Genomic DNA, 21,101 nt, shown 5'->3' with positions numbered 1-21,101 from the left:
CATGGGATTCCATAATATACGTAATAATATATGCCCTTAAGCAGACGCTTCTATCCAAAGCGACTTAGTCATGCATGCACCATGTGCCATGCTCTACCAACTGAGCTACAGAGGACCACAGCTTGAATCAACCACATAAATCTGGAGAAAGCTGCTTCACAGCATTTATATTATTATAAAAATGTATAAGCAATTATAATGACCTATTAAACAGGGTTTTTATTACAGTGTTACCAAAAGAAGACGTGACATTTTCACTGTTCATTAAAATCCACTTTAATTCCAATATGACACAACATCAACAAATAAACATGCAAGACTTTTCTATCCCTACATCATGTTATACAAATAATGATTCTGTAGTTACAAAATATATATAAATATGTAGGGCCATTATGTACAGAACATTTACATTACTACATCCATAACTTAAATAACATTTATTTTACTGTTATATACATTTAACAGGTATTATTATTGTTATTATTATTATATTTCATTATTATTAATCTAGTAGTGGTATTCTAACTCTGAAAAACAAAGCATGTTGCAGGAGATAACGGGACCATATGAGACGCTGCTGTGCCTGAATGGTCAAGGAGCAGAGCCTCGAGCTGTCCTTGGTAAGCATGGATGGAGGGAGGGCAGGAGGCTATGTAAAACACACAGCACAGGGTTAGGTTCAACAGCCTACTTATACAGGGTGATAACATGGCCGGCTAGCCAACGATACTGTACATTCAGCAGCTCTTGGTTTCCACTGAGGTAAAAGACAACACTGTACAGAATCTAGCACACATTTCCCACAACCACGCAGCCAGTTGACTTGGTTTGGAGGGCTGCCGTGTGTGCCAGGCAGTTTTTGGTTCTCCTTAGTAATTGATGGACTGATTATAAGTCATTGGTGGACCACTGGTATGAGAGGTCCACTCAGGTGGTTTTCCAAGGTCCAGTAAGGTACATAAAATACATGAGCACTTCGGCCCGTAGAGCTCTTGTTGCTGTGTACCATTACTTCTTTTAACTGAGTCATATGGGAGCATTCATTAAACTTTACAGACTTGGTGAATTTGTCCCCTGTCTGTTTCAAGATGGAAAACAATGCTAAATAGTTGCTAAATTCCATCATGAATTGCAACTATTTGCAGTATTATTGTATGCCTTGTTGACATACTGAATATTATGCATGCATGAATCCAATTTCTATAAATGTTTTAACTGGTTTGAAAAAACAGCTAGTAGTTTTACTATGGCAGTACATTTTATGAATAAGTCCAGTATTTCTTGGATGTATCTGTAGATGTATCTCTCTCACATGCGCACGCACACGCACACACACAGTTTATAATTTGCCGTAACCTTTCTTGTTGTATATAATAAACAGTTAACAATACAAATGTGATGCTCGTGCCAATCGTTAGTCACCATTGTAAACATTGCAGTTGTGTAAGAAGCCGGTCCATTGCAGGCTTCCTGTTCTGATTAGATCATACTGTGTAGGTGTACACAACCCCCCCCCCCCCCCGCGCACAGAGCCAGTTGTATAACTTACACACATCAAATGTATATGTCTCTCTCTCTCTCTCTGACACATACACATACACTCTTTCACACACTCTCTCTCTCACTTAATTTTTCTCTGTCTCCCTCCCACTCCCTTTCTCTCTCTTTTTCCCTTCCACTCTCTATGAGATGGTGCAGTTCTTGCTCTTCCTCCTCTGGCGCATTTGTAGCTGTCCGTGCAGCTGCCCGTGGTTTCCTCCATGTAGGGGTCCATGTATGGGTCCATGGTGGCCCCCCATCCCTCCCACTCCTGTAGGGCTGTATCTGTGGCGCAGCTCCTCATTGTTGAGGTAGCGTAGCTGGATAGGTCTGGGGATGGGCTCACCCAGGAAGTACCCCTCATCTTCTTCAGACTCAGAGGACGAGGAGCAGCTGGAGCACCAGGGGTCTGCCCCCTCCCCGTACCCCTCTCCACCACAGTATGGCCCCCCCAGGCCCAGCGGCTGAATCCCCCCGCCCCCGCTGCATTGTGCAGGGTGAGATCTGAGGTGGTGCGAGGGCAGGGTCTATAAGGCTGTTGTCTGTAACCACCCATGCCCCCAACCCCAAACAGGTCCCGGGCGGTGCGGCCTGCGGGGAAACGGTCGTAGTCCTCCTGAATGCGACGGTGTGGTGGTTCCATCATGTGATTTGCCCGGTCGGCCGCCAGGTGGAGGGCATTGTCAGAGCGTGAGCGTCGAGAGCGCCGGTGGTGGCGACCACTGTTGCGGTGGTTGCCGTTTCCATCATTACCGTTGCCGCGGTGTTTCCGTCGCCGTGGTTGTGTTGGTAGTTGTTGTTGCCGTATGGGCTCTGGCTCATTGGGCCGACGACGAGGTGTCCTCTCAATCATGGGGGGCATGCGGAGGTTGCCACTACTCCCCATCAGGGCCACACGACCTTTACCCTCAAAGGCCAGAGACTGGGGGGCGTCCCAGTAGCCCAGGGGGTACCCCACCTGCACGGGCGCATTCAGGTTCCTGTACGGCCGAGAGGAGGTCAGGGACTCAGAGCTGCGAAACTGGACAGGGGAACCCAGTGTCCCCATGTTGCTCTTCTCAGACACATTCATCCCAGAATCCTTACTAAGGTCTGGCATGGAGAACCTGGACAGGTGCTCCTGACGCTTATTGACTCCATCCAGAGAGTTACCTGGGAAAGATTCACAGACAGGTTATTGATACTTTATTACCTGATTGGGAGCATATCATTATCCATATTATCATATTCGATCATATCTACTGTCTATCTTCTAAACTCAGGAGAGAGGGCACAGCACCTGTAGCGTTGGACAGGGCCAGAGACTCCATGGATCCTCGGGGGGTTTGTTCCAGAGGGGTGAGGGGCTCTGTGAAGCTAATGCCGTTGCTCATGGCGTTCCTGGTCAGGGGGGGCCTGCTGTCCCTCTGGAAGCCATGCATGCTGATGCTCCTCTTGTCTGAGAAGCCCTGGCCTTGGCTGGACACCTCGTTAAAACTCATCTGGGTCCTCAGCTTAGGTGGCCGGAACTCGTCCTGGCTGTGGTGGATCCAGTTGTCCTGGAAGGATTGGCCCCTCAATGCCGCCATGGGCGTCCGCTTGGTGTTGCCCTGCTCTTTCACCCAGGACTCAGGCCTCTTCCCTGGGTTGCCAGAGCTCTGGGTTGGGGGGTGGAGGTTGGGGCTGGGGCTGTAGCCCTGCCTGGGGTTACACGGGCCCAGGAGCAGGGGCGTGGGGGTTGGAGAAGGGTCCCGCGGGGAGCCCTCATAGGCTGCCTCGTATGCTGGAGGGTAAGGTTCGTCCCGGCTCATCCACACCTGGTTGAGACTAGGGGTGCGACTTGGGGTGCGACTGGGGGTTCGGCTGGGTGTCTGGATGGAGCCAAGGCTCAGACGGTCCATATGGATAGACAGGGGGTCCACCTCGACAGACAGACGGTCAGGCATGGGCGCTGGCTGGCGACGCTCCTTCTCGGTATTTCGGTGATCCTGTTTTGTGATCTTGGTGCTGTGGCGGGACTCACGGGAGCGGGCACTCTGGAAGGCCGAGTCCGAGGAGTCAGATTCTTCTGGGTCCTGATTGATGGAATTGATTACATATTTGAAATACATAGAAAACACACATACAGGTGTCACCAGAATATTCAGTTAAATGATGGTTGTTCACCTGTCCGGCGCTGCAGGAGCGTGAGCAGTAGATCTGTCCCTGTTTGGGCAGAAAGGGGCGCCCCAGGAGGGAGCGCTTACAGCGGGCACAGCAGAAACACTCCTCTGTGGCATGCCAGTGCTGCCCGTCATATGTCATTTGGCCCTGGTCAATGCCTGGGGAGAGGATCACATCCTGGCATTAGAATTAGAAATGATGCTTACTACTAATAAGGTGTCAGTTTCGGGATATCACAAACTGATTCTTAATGATCACAGACAATTGGAGGCTTGATCTTGTCTTTGGATGAAAGAACACTGGCATAGGCATATGGTATATCAGCAGCATTACCGTCAGTCTAACTGACTGGCTGAAACCCATCATCTATAGTGAGAGACTGTAACTTTCCTCAGTAATGAGCTGAGCCAAGCACACAGTCTCTGAAGAGCCTGCTCAGAGCCTCAGCTAATCTGTAAAACATGAGCCTACAAAATATTTGTATGATATTTACTGGAAGAAGAAATGAAATACAGCACAAACGCTGCGTTTTATTTCCCAGAAGGTTGATATTGTGATTTTATCCAAAACTGGGATTATGAGGTCTGTATAATAACTAAATAAAAAACTCAATAAATATACATTTATCTCAGATTTTATGACTATTGGCACTTAACGACCACAGGTTCTTTGAATGGCTCCATTTAGGTTGTCGTCACAAGTAAAACATGTCAATAATGAAATTAGTTGAGACATGGAGAAATGGAGGTAGAGAAACAGAGACAAAGGGAGACTGATGGTGTGTTGGAACAACACAGTCATAGAGACTTGAAACAGGGGGGAAGATACATGTAAAAAGAGACACTAACCACGTTTCCATCCCAAATTTGAAAGTCATGCAGTTTATTAGGCTACAGATGAAATAAGTTATAATGAACTTTACAGAGTGGTGAAAGTGCATAGTGATACAATACATTTCGATGGTGTTATTCTGGCGACATGATGATTGATGCTTGACTGCTATCTGACAAATAAAAATAGAGTTGGTAGAGTTGAAAATGTGATGGAAACACATTGAAATTTAGATTTCTTTTCGGAACACGAAAAAGTTCATTTTGTGTGCACTATGTCAACACACTATGATTTTTATCCACACTGGAAACAACACTGGTGGGAAAATGTGCATATTTTCTATGAGGATTTTACAATATTCGCATGAAAATCTGTCGCCAATTGGATGGAAACCACGCTACAGAGAGAGAGAAAGTGATAAAAATAGGTCAAGGGAATAAGAAATGGTAAAAAGAAAAGCAGGGATGGATATAATGTCAACAAGAGAGATGGAGGAAGATGGACAGCAATGAAGAGAGAAGCAGTGACAGAGGTGAAGATGGACGTACAAGTAAATGATGGAGGAGCGTTTTGAAGAATATAGAATCATAGCATGATTTATTAATTGAACATACAAACTGACAATAACAAAGAAAGAGACTTGTAAATGCACTGATTGAAGTGACAGCAATAAGTGATCATAGCTGTCACCTGGATTCATCTGGTCAGTCTATGTCTTGGAAAGAGCAGGTGTTCCTAATGTTTTGTACACTCAATGTGTGTACAATGTGTACCTATGTGTTCACCGCAGGCGTCACAGTACTCTGCGTAGAGGGACTCAAAGCAGTTGCAACAGTGTGGGTGTCCATCCTTCATGATGTAGCGCTGGCCGCCCAGCGGAGCCTCACACTCATAGCAGCAGAAGTGTTTCATGTGCCAATGCCTGCCCTCCGCCTCCGTACACTCATCAGCAAAGATAATCTAAAGCAAAGCAAAGAGAGAGAGAGAGAGAGAGAGAGAGAGAGACCATTCATCACAATCATCAGCAAACCGGAATCTAAAGCAAATAGATCCAAAATCAAACCCAGCAAGACTTCCTCAGATAACTGAGATGTGGAAGGTGACACCCCTCAACACTCCATACCCCTTAAACCCCATCTCCCGCTGAGCTCCAGCCGACCCCCCACCACCCCAGCCCTCTGAGTCCAGGCGTGCTTACCTCATCACATGCACAGCAGCGGGGTTTGAGCCTCTCTGCATGGTGCCGGCCGCAGTAGATCTTCCCTTCTTGGTGGAAGTAGATGAGGTCCACCAAGAGCTCCTCACACATGCAGCACACGAAGCAGTGAGGGTGCCACACCAGGCCGTGGCCTGCCCGTGATGCAAACACCACAATGTCCCGTCCATTTATCTGGCCCCCACACTGAGAGAGAGAGAGAGAGAGAGAGAGAGAGAGAAAATAAATGTACAGAGGGGGAAGGAAGAAGGAGGGGTAGAGAGAAGGAGGGGGAGAGAAGGAGGAAGAAGAGAGAAGGCGGGGGAGAGAAAAAGAGTGGGAAGGAAGGAGGAGGGGGAGAGAGAAGGAGGGGAGATTGAAGGAGGAGGGAGAGAAGGGAGAAAGATGCCAGTTACGATATGAATAATCCAATGTTTCTAAATGTAAAGTGCATGATCTTATCACTGAAGGGCTTTTATGGCTAATCCTGCTGATTAGACATCAAACCAAAAACAATGGAAAAGAAAGCATCTCATTTAGACATGAACAGATCTGAGTAGAAAGCTGAATTTATTTTCAAATATAAATTAGATTTGCTGTAGCACATATTTTATCCCATTTGCACCATCCCCTAGTGGTGCCCTCTATGTTTCTGCTCTTTGTGCTGTAGGTTTTGTGTCATGTTTGTTTTGTGTCAGCAGTGAGTACCTGTTCACAGATGGCCCCACTGATGGACAAGGGGAAGGGGCGGACATTGCCTCTTCCCAGGTTGTCCCTCTTTCTCTGGTTACTGAAGAGCTTGAGCTCCCTCTTCTCCTCGTCGTCCAGTGTGTTGCAGTATCGGACCTGACGACCAAACCAAAACACTCTTTCGTCACCCATATTAAAAACATTAGACATCCCTTCATAAATGTGTCAAAGGTCACTAGACACAGGTAATCAGGTAAACTAGTGTCACCTCGTTGTCGTGCGGGGGCAGCTGGTGAATTAGCTGTTTGATGCGGTACTTCTCTCCTGGGCTGTTCACATACGGCACCCTGTCCTCAGGTAGAGAACCGTAGTACTGATGCACCTGACAGGGACACAAACCACAACACTCTGGCTTTAGTCTCACAAAACGCTAAGGGTCTTAGTTCAGCATAGTGACAATGATAGCATCTTCTACAGCCTTGGTACATGTTTGTTTTTTGCACTCAACATTTTTTGTTGTTGTTGTAATAACAGGATTGATAGAGTGGTTAGTCTGATCCTTCTTGAAGTATGCCATGTGCCTACCTATCATTATAAACGTTACTATCTCTGTAAATTGAACGGTAAAATGTCTGTCGATTAAAAACAAAAGTTAAAAAACCCTCCCAGATGAACCTGAAAGCAGCAGTTTTTAATGAATAGATGATGGGCTTTATATTCTGCTGTGTTGGTTATTGTTCTGTCCTCCATCATCTTTGGCCTTGAGAACAACGGCTGGAACTAGAAGTGTCTGGAACAAAGGCTCTTGTGGCTCTGCAGCAGACACAGCCTTGGAGAGCAATGTTCTCTTTCATTGCAGACAGTGTTTTGTAGAGTCCCGATTGTAGGCTCTTATTCTACTTAGCTTTATTAGTCCATATATGATGGAAATTTGTCTTCTGCTTTTTATCCAACAAATACGTTCCTTGCTCTAGGGAACATGGAAGGAAGGAAGGGAGCATGGCAGCATTGCATCACATGTCCCACTTGTGCAGCACTTTACCGTGGAGACAAGCAGGAATTATTACTTCAACCTGAGACATCAATGCCAGCAAACTTCCAGCTGCCAGCTCACTCCCACTAGATTTTTGCCCTGGTCTACAGTAGGATTTGAACCGCCAACCCTCCAGTTGCTGGCCCCCCCTCAAAGCTACCGCAGTCCCCATAGTGATGGGAAAATAGAAAAGTATCTATGATTTCTGAATGCCTGTAGGCTACAATCAAAGTAATTATAGGCATTCAGGAAAACTTGCTGAGCTGAAGTCACATGATAGAAAGGAGGGAAAATGCTTCAGGTAATTATTCTTCAAGAACACAACAATCTTATGGTACAATTAAAGTTTTGTCACACCTCAATGATTTGCAACATAATCCTCGACACATACAGAGCAGATTTAAACTAAAATCATTGTGTGGCTCACACCTAACATTGCAGAAAATAAATTAGGGCCTTCCAATCCACTAGAAAACAGCCATCAAGTCAACAGCAGATGCTAAACTTAGTTGTAGGTCACAATCATCCAGCAGGCTTGATTGCCTTCGTCTCCTGTAGGTTCAGAGAAAGGCCACAGCCTCCCTCAGAATCCTGTCAAGATGGCTAACTGGAGAAAATAACTATCATCAGCCCTGCCTGTCATCTATTAACAGAGCTCCTGAAGGGAGGGAGGAAGGGAGGGTGGGGAAAGGAAAGAAGGAAGGGAGGGCAGGTGGGCTGGAGGGAGGGCGGGTCGGCGGAAGGGGAAGGGAAGGAAGGATGGGAGAGAGGGAGGGAGCGATGGAGGAAGGGGTGGTGGGAGGAAGGGAGCATGGCAGCATTGCATCACAGGTCCCACTGTGCAGCACTTTACAGTGGAGACAAGCAGGAATTATTACTTCAGCCTGAGAACAAACAAAGGACTAACTTCTCCCTCATCTGGACAGCTCCCGTCAACGGAAAGAACTAATCATTTTTATGTCTGTGCTGTTTTCTCTCTGTGGTGAAAGTTTATGTTTCAGTTTGTTCCAATTTGAGGGGTTAGGAATGACAATCCTGATAGAATAAAACATAGCAATCTAACAAACAGCAAAAAATTCTAGAATATATAATACACACCATCATTACACCACTGAAACCAAAAGAGGCATCATCATTTCATTACTTTCATGTCGTTCAGACGATGCAGTCCACAGATTATCCTTCAGGTCATCTTCATGGTTTGGTCACGGTTGTCATTAGGTTGGGCTCTGACCTCTCTGCTCATGTCATGTCATCTCAACAGTGACAGTTGAGTAATTTCTTCACATTTGCACTTCCATGAAATGTTTGACAGCTAATTTGTTATGCTTGGTAGGTTTGATTCTCTCTCTCTCTTTCTCTCGCTTTCTCTCTCTCTCGGCATTCAGGACACCATAGAGGGAGTTTTAAAGCTATTAACCATCAGTTCTGCTGCTTGTTCATCAATCAATGAATCCACCACTCTCAGATAACTAGGAAAATGAAGAAGGGGAAAAGAAGAAGGGGAAAAGAGGGGTACAAAGTGGATGGTGTACCTGCTCAGGGCTGAGACCAGGGGGCGCCCAGGCGTATTCCTCCAGTGCGCAGCCTGAGTCGTCGTCAGAGGTAGAGTTCCCCTGGAAGTCATACATCAACTTAGTGACACTCTTCTCCATCTCCAGAGACATGGCCCTCACCACATGCTCCTCACTGGGACACTTAGAGTAGACACAGGTCTTACTTTAGCAGAGCAGAGAGAGAGAGGGAGGGAGAAAGGGGGAGAGAAAGACAGAGTGGGGGTTGAGGGAGGGAGGGAGGGAGGGAGGGAGGGAGGGAGGGAGGGAGGGAGGGAGGGAGGGAGGGAGGGAGGGAGGGAGGGAGGGAGGGAGGGAAAACAAAGAGAGATATAGAGGGGAGAGAGAGAAAGATAGAGAAAGAGAAAGTAATTAGTATTCTACACTACAGGCTGCGGTTTCAGATTTCCCAGGGCCATACATCAGGGCTATGGCAGATATATGAAAGCATTTTCACCAATTTGTTATAACCAATTATGCATAAATATTGTACAGAGTCATACACACAAACACACACACTGGCTCAGACTTTAATAAAACTGTCAAATGCACAAAATGTTTGTGCCATTATAGTTTTCAAAACTAATATACAGTCCAAACACAGAAATCTAACACAACAAACCTAAGTTATGTGACCATTTATCAGATATGGCTGAGCTCCTAAGATAGTGTTGATCATAATTCAGAATATGAATTAGGATGAGCAGAGATCAATGCAGAGGCAATAGAGATAGAGAGGGAGAGAGTGAGAGTGAGAGGATGGAGGGTCTCTGGCTGGATAGTGGAACAGCTGGACACATTACTAATACATGACTGATTAGGAGTAGACGGTATCTGCTGCAGATCGCTACCTGCCGTCACTAGAAACATGGCACTGAAAGCAATTCATTTAGGGAGAAAATGGGACATTTTATAGCATGGGTGGGTGATAGGGGTAAAGGCCAGGGCAAGGTGCCCCTACAGTAAGTTGGTCTATATGAGAAACAAGATGGGTTTACTGTAGCTAATCCACTTCCAATAAAATCAGTCCCACCACTTGACACGTCACGGATCAGGCTCAAACAGGATCTGTCCACCATTAATCCAAAACAACATTCCCTCACCACAACACAGACACCCTGTGGAACGTCCATTACCTGGGATCTAACAGATAGCTACAACAACTTTTCTGAGCTTCTTACACAACACACAAAGCCACATGAGATAACTAAAGCCATGAAAGCACAAGGACATAACTAATCTCCCTCGCTGTGCTTTGAGGAGTGAGCCAGTGAGTCAGACTGCATGAGGTAGTGTGGTGTGTTGTTTATCTCGCTCTAAGATGGACGCTGCTGATTCCTCTAGGGTTCTAGGTAAAGCTGGTGTTGATGTAGCTGCTAGCTCTTGGCCTGGCCCGAGCAGGCAGACAGTGCATCAGTTACATCACAACTGTATGGAGTAGAGAGAGTGAGGGAGAGAAGGCCTCATGGGAGACCTGGAGAGTGTGTGTGTGAGTTTGATGTAACACACTCTCACTACGCCGAGTGGTTTGTCATCACGCACTCCTCTGATCTGCCCCGGCAACACATTAAGGGGGTGGAGGAATTTGGAGGGAGACAGGCAGGCAAATTTGATCTTTCACTTTTTTTCTCACTGGTTTGTGTTCAGTTCTGCGTTCTAGAGAGAGAAAAAAACAGAGGCTTGTCTATCAGTCACAGCCAATCAGAGATAACATGCATTATGTGCCATTAGTTCACTGATAATGAATATGAGCACATAGCCAATATGAGTGACACATCATCTGCATCGCATGAATGACAGCTTTGGCCAGGAGCATCATTATTACCACTCTTGTTACATACTGTAAAGTTCAAGGAGGTTCAGTCAATAATCACCATGACATTTAGTTTTGCTATGGCTTAAGAAAAAGTTTATCAGACAAATATCAAGAGAGGATGAATGCTGCTACATCTCATTGTCTGTAGAAGAAGGTAATCACTCAATTTTAATGAAAGGGTGGTAGTATGCTTTCTACTGCATCCAAAACTCCAAACGACTTCATCTTCAGAGAGAGAGAGAATTAGAAATAGAGATGCTGTAAATGGAGAGCGATTGATTGAGAGGTATAGATTTTGGCTCTTTAATCTATAGCAAAGAACAAGCAGCAAAAACATATACAAATCTTAGAATCAACTATTAAAGACTACCAGAACCCACTGGATTCTCCAATTACATTGAATGAACTACATGACAAAATACAGACCTTCCAACCCAAGAAGGTCTGTGGGGTTGACGGTAACCTAAATGAAATGATAAAATATACAGACCACAAATTCCAATTGGCTATACTTAAACTCTTTAACATCATCCTCAGCTCTGGCATCTTCCCCAATATTTGGAACCAAGGACTGATCACCCCAAATCACAAAAGTGGAGACAAATGTGACAGCAATAACTACCGTGGGATATGTTCAACACTAACCCTGGGAAAATCCTCTGCATTATCATTAACATCGTACATTTCCTAAGCGAAAACAATGTACTTAGCAAATGTCAAATTGGCTTTTTACCAAATTACCATACAATAGACCAGGTATTCACCCTGCACACTCTAATTGACAAACAAACAAAACCAAAACAAAAGCATATCATGCTATGTTGATTTCAAAATAGCTTTCGACTCAGTTAGGCATGAGGGTCTGCTATACAAGTTGATAGAAAGTGGTGTTGGGGGAAAAACATACGACATTATAAAATCCATGTACACAAACAACAAGTGTGCGGTTAAAATTGGCAAAAAACACCCACATTTCTTTCTACTGGGCCGGGGGGTGAGACAGGGATGCAGCTTAAGCCCCACCCTCTTCAACATATATATCAACGAATTGGCGAGGGCACTAGAACAGTCTGCAGCACCCGGCCTCACCCTACTAGAATCTGAAGTCAAATGAAGTTTCTGTTTGCTGATGATCTGGTGCTTCTGTCACCAACCTAGGATGGCCTACAGCAGCACCTTTATCTTCTGCACAGATTCTGTCAGACTTGGGCCCTGAGAGTAAATCTCAGTAAGACAAAAACAGTATTCCAAAAAAGATCCATTTACTAGGACCACAAATACAAATTCCATCTAGACACCATTGCCCTAGAGCCCATAAAAAACTATACATACCTCGGCCTAAACATCAGCGCCACAGGTAACTTCCACAAAGCTGTGAACAACCTGAGAGATATGGCAAGAAGGGCCTTCTATGCTATCAAAAGGAACATAAAATTCGACATACCAATTAGGATCTGGCAAAAAATGCTTGAATTAGTTATAGACTCCATTACCCTTTATGGTTGTGAGGTCTTGGATCCGATTACCAACCAAGAATTTACAAAACGGGACGAACACCAAATTGAGTCTGCATGCAGAATTCTGCAAAAATATCCTCTGTGTACAACATAAAACACTAAATAATGCATGCAGACATATTGGAAATAATACCTGACACATTGGAAAGAATTTACAAAAAAACTGCAAACTACCACGCTATTTGACCCTGAACAGAGAGTACACATGGGCAAAATGCCTGACCACTGTGACTGACTCAGAATGAAGGAAATATTTGACTATGTATAGACTCAGTAAGCATAGCCTTGCTACTGAGAAAGGCAGACGAAGGCAGACCTAGCACTCAAGAGGACAGGCTATATGCACACTGTCCACAAAATGAGGTGGAAACTGAGCCGCACTTACTAACATCCTGCCAAATGTATGACCATATTAGAGACACATACAGTGCCTTGCGAAAGTATTCAGCCCCCTTGAACTTTGTGACCTTTTGCCACATTTCAGGCTTCAAACATAAAGATATAAAACTGTATTTTTTTGTGAAGAATCAACAACAAGTGGGACACAATCATGAAGTGGAACGACATTTATTGGATATTTCAAACTTTTTTAACAAATCAAAAACTGAAAAATTGGGCGTGCAAAATTATTCAGCCCCCTTAAGTTAATACTTTGTAGCGCCACCTTTTGCTGCGATTACAGCTGTAAGTCGCTTGGGCTATGTCTCTATCAGTTTTGCACATCGAGAGACTGAATTTTTTTCCCATTCCTCCTTGCAAAACAGCTCAAGCTCAGTGAGGTTGGATGGAGAGCATATGTGAACAGTAGTTTTCAGTTCTTTCCACAGATTCTCGATTGGATTCAGGTCTGGACTTTGACTTGACCATTCTAACACCTGGATATGTTTATTTTTGAACCATTCCATTGTAGATTTTGCTTTATGTTTTGGATCATTGTCTTGTTGGAAGACAAATCTCTGTCCCAGTCTCTGGTCTTTTGCAGACTCCATCAGGTTTTCTTCCAGAATGGTCCTGTATTTGGCTCCATCCATCATCCCATCAATTTTAACCATCTTCCCTGTCCCTGCTGAAGAAAAGCAGGCCCAAACCATGATGCTGCCACCACCATGTTTGACAGTGGGTATGGTGTGTTCAGGGTGATGAGCTGTGTTGCTTTTACGCCAAACATAACGTTTTGCATTGTTGGCAAAAAGTTCAATTTTGGCTTCATCTGACCAGAGCATCTTCTTCCACATGTTTGGTGTGTTTCCCAGGTGGCTTGTGGCAAACTTTAAACGACACTTTTTATGGATATCTTTAAGAAATGGCTTTCTTCTTGCCACTCTTCCATAAAGGCCAGATTTGTGCAATATACGACTGATTGTTGTCCTATGGACAGAGTCTCCCACCTCAGCTGTAGATCTCTGTAGTTCATCCAGAGTGATCATGGGCCTCTTGGCTGCATCTCTGATCAGTCTTCACCTTGTATGAGCTGAAAGTTTAGAGGGACGGCCAGGTCTTGTTAGATTTGCAGTGGTCTGATACTCCTTCCATTTCAATATTATCGCTTGCACAGTGCTCCTTGGGATGTTTAAAGCTTGGGAAATCTTTTTGTATCCAAATCCGGCTTTAAACTTCTTCACAACAGTATCTCGGACCTGCCTGGTGTGTTCCTTGTTCTTCATGATGCTCTCTGCGCTTTTAACGGACCTCTGAGACTATCACAGTGCAGGTGCATTTATACGGAGACTTGATTACACACAGGTGGATTGTATTTATCATCATTAGTCATTTAGGTCAACATTGGATCATTCAGAGATCCTCACTGAACTTCTGGAGAGAGTTTGCTGCACTGAAAGTAAAGGGGCTGAATAATTTTGCACGCTCAATTTTTCAGTTTTTGATTGGTTAAAAAAGTTTGAAATATCCAATAAATGTCATTCCACTTCATGATTGTGTCCCACTTGTTGTTGATTCTTCACAAAAAAATACATTTTTATATCTTTATGTTTGAAGCCTGAAATGTGGCAAAAGGTCGCAAAGTTCAAGGGGGCCAAATACTTTCGCAAGGCACTGTATTTCCCTCAGATTACACAGACCTAAAAAGCATTAAAAAAAATCTAATTTTGATGAAATCCCATATCTATTGGGTGAAACACCACAGTGTTTAATCACAGCAGCAATATGTGTGACCTGTTGCCACAAGAAAATGGCAACCAGTGAAGAACAAACATCATTGTAAATACAACCTATATTTATATTTATTTATTTTCCCTTTTGTACTTTAACTATTTGCACATTATTACAACACTGTATATATACATAATAAGATGTTTGAAATGTTTCTTTTGTGAGTGTAATATTTACTGTAAATTTGTTATTGTTTATCTATTACACTTGCTTTGGCAATGTAAACATATGTTTCCCATGCCAATAAAGCCCCTTAAATTGAAATTGAATTGATTTGAGATTGATAGAGAGAGAGAGAGAGTTATAGTGATCTGTCAAATCATTGCTGAAATAAATGTAATTTTTTTAATGTGTCATGCTTCACCTCCCTCCGTCCTCATCCTTCCATCCTCATGTGGATCTGACAGTCTCTGTGTGAGTGTGCATGAGAGAAAGAAGGAGGGAGGGAGGGAGGGAGGGAGGGAGGGAGGGAGGGAGGGAGGGAGGGAGGGAGGGAGGGAGGGAGGGAGGGAGGGAGGGAGGGAGGGAGGGAGGGAGAAAGAGCCTCTTCTTTATCTAAAAACGAACATGAGAAGAAGTGCTCGTCTGAAGCACTGAACACCTAACCAAGGGTCCATTACTTCTTCACTGACAGTTCTCAACCAATCATATGCCGCTGTTGTGCGTTCCCCATGTCACACTGCCGTTATAATAAAACACATGACATGTTTCTCTTAAATATCACATTTACATACGTATTCCGATCCTTTACTTAGTACTTTGATGAAGCACCTTTGGCAGCGATTATCGCATCGAGTCATCATGGGTATGACGCTACAAGCTTAGCACATCTGTATTTGGGGAGTTTCTCCCATTCTTCTCTGCAGATCCTCTCAAGCTCTGTCATGTTGGATGGGAAGCGTTGCTGTACAGCTATTTTCAGGTCTCTCCAGAGATGTTCGATTGAGTTCAAGTCCAGGCTCTGGCTGGGCCACTCAAGACATTCCGAAGCCACTCCTGTGCTGTATTTGCTGTGTGCTTAGGGTCGTTGTCTTGTTGGAATGTGAACCTTTGCCCCAGTCTGAGGTCCTGAGTACTTTGGTACAGGTTTTCATCGAGGATCTCTCTGTACTATTCTCTGTTCATCTTTCCCCTGATAATGACTAGTCTCCCAGTCCCTGCCACTGAAAAACATCCCCAGAGCATGATACTGCCACCACCATGCTTCACCATAGGGATGGTGCCTCATTTCCTTCAGGCGTGATGTTTGGCATTTAGGCCAAAAAGTTAAATCTTGGTTTCATCAGACCAGAGAATCTTGTTTCTCATGGCCTGAGAGTCTTTACGTGCCTTTTGGCAAACTCCAAGCGGGCTGTCATGTGCCTTTTACTGAGGAGTAGACGCCAATCAAGTTGTAGAAACATCTCAAGGATGATCAATGAAAACATGGTGCAATGAAAACATGGTGCACTGTCTTCAAACTCCCTGTCATAAATGAGCCAAGGCGCAGCGTGCATTTAATTCCACATCTTTAATATAAGTGAAACCTTCACAAAAAAAACAGGTAAACAGAAACCGAACTTGACGCAACCGTGTCGCACACAGAAAATAAATAATAATAACATTAGGTGGGAAAAAGACTGCCTAAGTATGATTCCCAATTAGAGACAACGATAGACAGCTGGCTCTGATTGGGAACCACACTCGGCCAAAAACAAAGAAATAGAAAACATAGAATGCCCAGCCAAATCACACCCTGACCTAACCAAATAGAGAAATAAAACGGCTCTCTAAGGTCAGGGTGTGACAGTACCCCCCCAAAGGTGCGGACTCCAGCCACAAAACCTGACTCTATAGGGGAGGGTCCGGGTGGGCATCTATCCTCGGTGGCGGCTCCTGTTCGTGACGTAGCCACCACTCCGCATGCTGATCCCTCTGCGGAACCTTGGAACCGGACCATGGATCGTTGCAGGAGACTCTGGACCGTGGATCGTTTCCGGAAGAACCGGACCGTGCATCATCGCCGGAGGCTCTGGATTGGGAACCCCCGCTGGAGACTCCGGACTGCGGACCGCCGCCGGAGACTCCGGACCGTGGATCGTTTCCGGAAGAGCCGGACCGTGGATCATCGACGGAGGCTCTGGATTGGGAACCCCCGCTGGAGACTCCGGACTGCGGACCGCCGCTGGAGACTCCGGACTGTGGACCGCCGCTGGAGACTCCGGACTGCGGACCGCCGCTGGAGACTCCGGACTACGGACTGTCGCTGCAGGCTGTGGACCAGACTGGGGACCGTTGCTGGAGGCTCCGTACCAGACTGTGGACTGTCGCTGGAGGCTCCGGACTGTGGACCGTCGCTGGAGGCTCCGGACTGTGGACCATCGTTGGAGGCTCTGGACTGGAGACCATTGCTGGAGGCTCCGGACTGGGGACCATCGCTGGAGGCTCCGGACTAGGGACCGTCGTTGGAGGCTCCGGACTGGGGTCCGTCACAAGAGGCTCCGTACCCTGGATTTTTACTGCAGGTTCCGGCCATGGATCATCACTGGAGGCTTCGTGCCATGGATCATCACTACAGGCTCCGGGCCATGGATCATTAATGGAGGCTTCGTGCCATGGATATATCACTAGAGGCTTCGTATGTGGATCCGGAACAGGTCTCACCAGACTGAGGATACGTACTGGAAGCCTGGTGCGTGGAGCTGTCACAGAGCTTACCAGGCTGGGGAGACATACTGGAGGCCTGGTACGTGGAACCGGAACAGGTCTCACCGGACTGGGGAGATGCACTGGAAGCCTGGTGTGTGGAGCAGGCACCGGATACACTGGGCCGTGGAGGCGCACTGGAGGTCTCGAGCGTAGAGCTGGCACATCCCGTCCTGGCTGGATGCCCACTTCCGCCCGGCAAATGCGGGGCACTGGCACAGAGCGCACTGGCCTGTGAATGCTCTCTGGAGACACAGTGCGCATCACTGCATAACACAGTGCCTGACCGGTCACATGCTCCTCACGGTAAGCACGGGAGTTGGCTCAGGTCTAAACCCTAACTATGCCAATCTCCCCGTGTGCCCCCCAAAACATTTTTTTTGGAGCTGCCTCTCGGGCTTCTGTTGATGACCTAACTTCGCTGCCTCCGCCTGCTTCCATGACAAGGTCTTGTCCCCTGCCATAATCTCCTCCCCGGTCAAGCTCGTCCTCCAAGTTGGTGCACGCTGATGGGTCTTTTTGTGGTGGGTGATTCTGTCACGTTCACTGTCTTCGAACTTCCTGTCATAAATGAGCCAAGGCGCAGCGTGCATGTAATTCCACATCTTTAATAAAAGTGAAACATTCACAAAAAAACAGGTAAACAGAAACCGAACGTGACGCAACCATGGCGCACACAATCATTCACAGAAAATAAATAATTACCCACAACATTAGGTGGGAAAAGGCTGCCTAAGCATGATTCCCAATCAGAGACAACGATAGACAGCTGCCTCTTATTGGGCACCACACTAGGCCAAAAATGAAGAAATAGAAAACATAGAATGCCCACCCAAATCACACCCTGACCTAACCAAATAGAGAAATAGAACGGCTCTCTAAGGTCAAGGCATGACAGCACCTCAATTTCAAGTCTCACAGCAATGGGTCTGTTTTTGCTTCATCATTATAGGATATAAATGAATTTAATCCACTTTAGAATAAGGCTGTAACATAAGAAAAAGTCTGAATACTTTCCTAATGCACTGTATCTATACTATACACATCCTTCATCTGTGAAGGTTATGAGCAAAAACTCTGTAATGATCATCTCTAAACACTGATCAGTATCTCTTTTCTCATCTCATGTTCAACAATGAGAAACAAAATGGTGATTGATTCTATTTGCAGCCACAAAAACATCAGCAGTTGCATAACTTGCCCACATAGTCCATTATGTCCTAGAATGCGAGAAATTATGTTTGTTTTTTTGTTTTTGTTTTTTTAATAAAAGCAACTCAAAATATATAATAGCAAAAACTATCAAAGAGTATACAAACATTATAAACAGTCTGGGGGACATTAGCTATTCACTGTCCCAACATCGGGAAACAAAGGGAAACCCAGCCGCGAGCTTCCAAGTGACGCGAGCCTACCAGACGAGCTAAATGTATTTTATGCTTGCTTCGAGGCAAGCAACACAGAAGCATGCATGAGAGCACCAGCTGTTCTGGACGACTGTGTGATCACGCTGTCAGTAGCAGATGTGAGCAAGACCTTTAAACAGGTCAAAATCCACAAGCCACTGACCAGACGGATTACTAGGACGTGTACTCAGGATCATGCGCAAAGCAACTGGCAAGTGTCTTTACAGACATTTTCAACCTCTCGCTGAGAGAAATACAAGTTTCAAGCAGACCACCATAGTCCCTGTGCCCAAGAAAGCGAAGGTAACCTGCCTAAATGACTACCGCCCTGTAGCACTCACGTCATTAGCCATGAAGTGATACCAATTCGCATACCGCCCCAACAGATCCACAGATGACGCAATCTCAATCACACACTTCACTCTGCCCTTTCCCACGTGGACTAAAGGAACACCTATGTAAGAATGGTGTTCATTGACACAGCTCAGCGTTCAACACCATAGTGCCCAAATAGCTCAAACCTAAGCAAGGACACTGGGACTAAACACCCCCCTCTGCAACTGGATTCTGGCCTTCCTGACGGGCATCCCCCAGGTGGTAAGGGTGGGAAACATCACATCTGTCACGATGATAGTCAACACGGGGGCCCCTCAGGGGTTGGTGCTCGGTCCCCTCCTGTAATCCCTGTTCACCCACGACTGCACAGCCAAGCATGACTCAAATACCATCATTAAGTTTGCTGACGCCACAACAGTTGTAGGCTTGATCACCGACAACGATGAGTCAGCCTATGGGGTCCCAGGACAAAAAGCTCTCCCTCAACAAAGAAGCTGAACGTGGACTACAGGAACATGCCCCCAATCACATCTACAGGGCTGTAGTGGAGCATGTCGAAAGTTTCAAGTTCCTTGGTGTCGACATCACCAACAAACTATCATGGTCCAAACACACCAAGACAATCGTGAAAAGGGCACAACAACACCTTTCCCCCCCCAGGAGACTAAAAAGATTTGGCATGGGTACCCAGATCCTCAAAACGTTCTACAGCTTTACCATTGAGAGCATCCTGATCAGTTGCATCACCGCCTGGTATGGCAACTTCTTGGCATCCAATTGTAAGGAGCTACTGAGGGTAGTGTGCACATCCCAGTACATCACATCACCAAGCTTCCTGCCGTCTATTATTCAGACCCCTCCATTTTTTCCACATTTTGTTTTATGAAAAAAAAACTAATCTACACACAATAGCCCAAATGATAAAGCGAAAACAGGTTTTTAGAAATTTGGGCAAATTTATAAATAACAACAAACAGAAATACCTTATTTACATAAGTATTCAGACCCTTTGCTTTCAGACTCAAAATTGAGCTCAGGTGCATCCTGTTTCCAATGATCATCCTTGAGATGTTTCCATTACTTGATTGGAGTCCACTTGTTCTTGATTGGAGTACACCTGGTAAATTACATTTATTGGGCATGATTTGGAAATGCACACACCTGTCTATATAAGGTCCCACAGTTGACAGTACATGTCAGAGCAAAAACCAAGCAATGATGTCAAAGGAACTGTCCGTAGAGCTCTGAGACATGATTTTATCGTGGCACAGATATGGGGAAGGGTGCCAAAACATTTCTGCAGCTTTGATGGTCCCCGAGAAACACGGTGGCCTCCATCATTCTTAAATGGAAGAAGTTTGGAACCACCAAGACTCTTCCTAGAGTTCGCTGCTCGGCCAAACTGAGGAATCGGGAGAGAAGTGCCTTGGTCAGGGAGGTGACCAAGAACCTGTTAGATCTCCAGAGTTCCACTGTGGAGATGAGTGAACTTTCCAGAAGGACAACCATCTCTTTCTTCAGCACTCCACCAGTCAGGCCTTTATGGTTGAGTGGCCAGACGGAAGCCACTTCTCAATAAAAGGCACATGACAGTCCGCTTGGAGTTTGGTCTGATCTGGTCTGATGAAACCAAGATTGAACTATTTTGCCTGAATGCCAAGAATCACCTCTGGAGAAAACCTGGCACCATCTTCTGTATACCACCCCTACACTGTCACAACACAACTGATTGGCTCAAACACATTAAGAAGGAAAGAAATTCCACAAATTAACTTTTAACAAGGCACACCTGTTAATTGAAATGCATTCCAGGTGACTACTTCATGATGCTGGGAGAATGCCAAGAGTATGCTGTCATCAAGGCAAAAGGTGGCTACTTTGAAGAATCTAAAATCTAAAATATATTTTGATTTGTTTAACACTTGTTTGGTTACTACATGATTCCATATGTGTTATTTGTTATTTAATAGTTTTGATGTATTCACTACTATTCTACAATGTAGGAAATAGTAATATAAAGAAAAACCCTTGAATGAGTAGGTGTGTCCAAACTTTTGACTGGTACTGTATATACTGTATTTCATTTCCCTGACACCTTCACAGTTCACATTTCATTTATGGCAGAGAGGCTTGTTGAGCGAGCAGGGACAGAGCTGGATGCGGGATATAGCATCCTAAAGCCAGTG

At 45.4% G+C, this 21,101-nt stretch overlaps 1 pseudogene; it reads right to left on the bottom strand.

The window, feature by feature from the left end:
- Nucleotides 1-1,609: 1,609 nt before the first annotated feature.
- Nucleotides 1,610-21,101, bottom strand: part of LOC135527938 (prickle-like protein 2) — a 61,302-nt pseudogene continuing 41,810 nt past the window's right edge.

This window comes from Oncorhynchus masou, chromosome 33 (assembly GCF_036934945.1).
Source record: "Oncorhynchus masou masou isolate Uvic2021 chromosome 33, UVic_Omas_1.1, whole genome shotgun sequence".
Lineage (NCBI taxonomy): Eukaryota > Metazoa > Chordata > Actinopteri > Salmoniformes > Salmonidae > Oncorhynchus > Oncorhynchus masou.
This window is presented reverse-complemented; position numbering and strand designations above follow the sequence as displayed.